The sequence below is a fragment of the Gekko japonicus genome, unplaced genomic scaffold (genome assembly GCF_001447785.1).
Source record: "Gekko japonicus isolate JY-2015 unplaced genomic scaffold, Gekko_japonicus_V1.1 scaffold5064, whole genome shotgun sequence".
NCBI lineage: Eukaryota > Metazoa > Chordata > Lepidosauria > Squamata > Gekkonidae > Gekko > Gekko japonicus.
In genome coordinates, this window is record NW_015162627.1 from 31197 (window position 1) to 34744 (window position 3548).

Genomic DNA, 3548 nt, shown 5'->3' on the forward strand with positions numbered 1-3548 from the left:
CCCCCTAGCCCCTCCAGTGTTCTCAACCCCCCTCCCCTCCAGCCCCCAGAATATACCCTATGTTTTCGCCATTGACTTTAATGGACCATGGGGTATAATGAGTCCGAATTGCCGCTGAAATTCAGCAGCAATTCGGCTGCAAGCCGATGCAGATCAAAGAATCTGAATCGGCCTGCAGCAGCCCAAAAGGGGTCCGAATGAGCCATTTTCGGGGGTGCATTCGGCCTTCCCCTGATAAGAACCTCAGAAGACCCCCTGCTGGGTCAGACCAGGGAGGGTCCATCTAGCCCAGCCACCAGGCTCACACAGGGGCCAGCCAGTTCCTCCAGAGGGCCAGCAACAGGGCAGAGAGGCCGAGGCCTTCCCCTGATAAGAACCTCAGAAGAGCCCTGCTGGGTCAGACCAGGGAGGGTCCATCCAGTCCAGCCTCCCGTCTCACACAGGGGCCAGCCAGTTCCTCTGGAGGGCCAACAGCAGGGCAGAGAGGCCGAGGCCTTCCCCTGAGAAGAACCACAAAAGAGCCCTGCTGGGTCTGACCAGTGGTCCGTCTTTCTCACAGCATCGTGTCTCACACAGTGGCCAGCTGGTTCATCCGGACAGCCAACAACGAGGCATCGAGGCTGAGGCCTTCCCCTGATGTGGCCTCCTGGCTCTGGACTTCAGAGGTTTTGTGCCCCTGAACCTGGAGGTTCCCTTCAGTCACCGTGGCCAGTAAACACCGATAACCTCCCCTCCGTTAATCTGTCTAGTCCCCTTTTAGAGCCGTCTATGCCTGTGGCCATCAGCGAGGGAGAGGCGTGCCACAGAGAGTCCTGCTGCCATTCTGCAGGCCGCCTCAGGCCCTGGCTTGCTCCCAGCTCTAACACCCCCACTAGAAGCACAATCCTGAGCGGTCCTTTGTGCTGTAAGGACCCCTCGGCCTTCCCATGCTTCCTCCGCCCAGCCGCCTGGCTTTAGGGGAGGCCGGGCTCCATGCGGGCCATGCAGGACAGGCCGGTCAGAGCGACAAAGGCCTGTGAAACTTGACTCCACGGAGGCATGGCAGCCACACGGGGAACAGACAGACAGTCTCCGTTCCTTGAGGGCTGCTGTCAACCCCCGGGCAGCGTCTCACTCAGTGGTCACCTCATGGACTGCAGAAAGGCAGGCGGAACAGGCCCCCGTCTGGCATCGGTCCAAAGCTGTGTTCCCTCAAGGCAAACACTCCCCCAGACCTTGGCCTGACCTCTACTCAGGACAGGACCGAATGCTCCGCCCTGTGTCTGGAGCAGGACAGTTTGTTCTACCACACTCACAATCTGACAGCCATGAGCGGGAGGGCGAGAGATGTGAAGGCCCGGAAAAAAACCGGAAAAATTCCATTGGGAGTGCCGATGTCCTCACCTAACGAAGAGCTGATGCCCTCTCAGCTTGAGGAAACCTTGAAGAAACTTAAACAGTTGGATTGGGCCAGCACCGTGGCCAGGGCAAGACGCACCTGCTCTCCATCAATATATATATTTTCATTATACGTCACGGCTGTTTTCTTCTTTGGTTGCGACCTACCCGTCATCTCTCTGTTGTTTCTACATCCCCCACCAAGTCAGCAGGTTTGATTCCCGACACAGAGGTTCACCACTGAGAGTCCCAACTGAAGTGGGGGGTTCCCAGATCTCTCTCTCCCCCACCACTGCCCTTTCCACATCTCCCTGGTGTCCAGGAAGTGCCCTGGGTCTAGATGAGGAAAACCCCTTGCCTGGGTCAGGACAGGTTGCCGTGCCAGTCTCTCTGCAGCCGGAGAGAAGAGCCGGAGTCCAGGAGGATGGGAGGGTTGTCTCTAGGGAGGGCCTCAGTGCTTAGTTCTCGTGGTCCTTTCTTCCATGCCCAGGGAAATGTTGGTAGCCACACTGGGGTCAGGAAGCAATTTTTCTCCAGGCCAGTTTGGCCAGGGATCCTGGAGGGGGGGGTTTGGGTCATTTTCTGGGTGTGGAACAGGGGTCACTGGGGGTGTGGAGGGGGAGGCATATCTGAATTTCCTGCCTTGTGCAGGGGGTTGGACTAGATGACCCTGGAGATCCCATCCAACTCTATCATTCTATGAATCTTCCCTGACTTAAAGAGCTTTCAGGAACCAGAGGGGCAGCGGGGTGGTGGTGTCTATATGTACACAGCATGTCTGAAACAAATTTAGATAAGTTTTGGCACTCGGTCTCTAAAAGGTTCGCCATCACTGTCCTAGAAAGTAGGTGCCCTACGGTTACAGCTAAACTTGCCAAATTTGGCTGGTTAGCTGTAAGGACTAGAAAGCTCCTAGTGAAAGACGAATAGATATAATTTGTTACAGGACTTAACGGGTTTTACATGTATGCTCTATTTGAGATTCATTTTATATATTTCATTTATGCTCACAAACACGGGTTTAAATTATGGGTGGGAAGGTACCGGCTGGATCTTAGGGAACTTTTTTTTTTTTACAGTCAGAGTTGTGCCACAGTGGACAGGGTTGCCTAGGGAGGTGGTGGTGAGCTCCCCCTTCCTGGCAGTCTTCAAGCAGCACCTGGACAAACACCTGTCAGGGACGCTCTAGGCCAGTGATGGCAAACCTTTTAGAGACCGAGTGCCCAAACTGCGACCCAAAACCCACTTACTGATCGCAAAGTGCCAACACGGCCATTTAACCTGAATCCTGAGGTTTTACTTTAGAAAAAACAACTCATACATTAACTTAAGATGATCCAAACAAAGTAAGGAAAGCAATCCCAAATGCTTTCATTTACTTAAAATTATTTGGCGGAGAATTCGACACTTTAATGATGGTCTGGGCCTGGCTGGGGCGATGGCACGTGTGCCCACAGAGAGGGCTCTGAGTGCCACCTCTGGCACCCGTGCAATAGGTTCGCCACCACTGCTCTAGGCTGATCCTGCATCCAGCGGGTGGGGGTTGGCCTGGACGGCCCCGCCCAACTCTATGATTCTAATAAGGGAGGGAAGCCGCCAGCTCTTTCATTTTTTTGTTTTGCTTTCCCGGCAGCCCGAGTCCTACTTGTAACATCGGGCTGCAGAGAGAGATTTTGCAAGAACCGGAAGCTTGACGTGGATGCAGAGAGAAACAGGGAGCTCTCCTACGTTCAAGCACAGGCACCGTGCATAAAATGTGGAAGCATCTTGACTGTCATGTAGATCTGTGGGGGCAGATGGATGCCGGTTTGGCTGCTTTTCGGCTTTTCCTCTCTCTCTTTCTCTCCCTCTCGGGCAACTGGGTTGAAGGGGCTGCTGAGCCGCCTGCCCCCGTCGCAAAGTTAAACATCCGATTAACCTGCAGAAGATTTTTGGGATCTCTCATTCCCTCTTCGTGATCTTGAGCACTTACTGGGAAAGCGGCTACCGGTACTTGGGATGACCTCCGGGGATTATGCATTTCTAACTGCCCTGTCGACAACTCCTTTGGGGTTCCGCTGACACATTCACAGGCACTTTTCAAGAATGACCAGAATTGCTGCTATTCCTACTGGCATCAGACTGGCAACCCAGGGCAGCTGCTCTGCTGGGCCCACCAGTGGGAGGGGCCG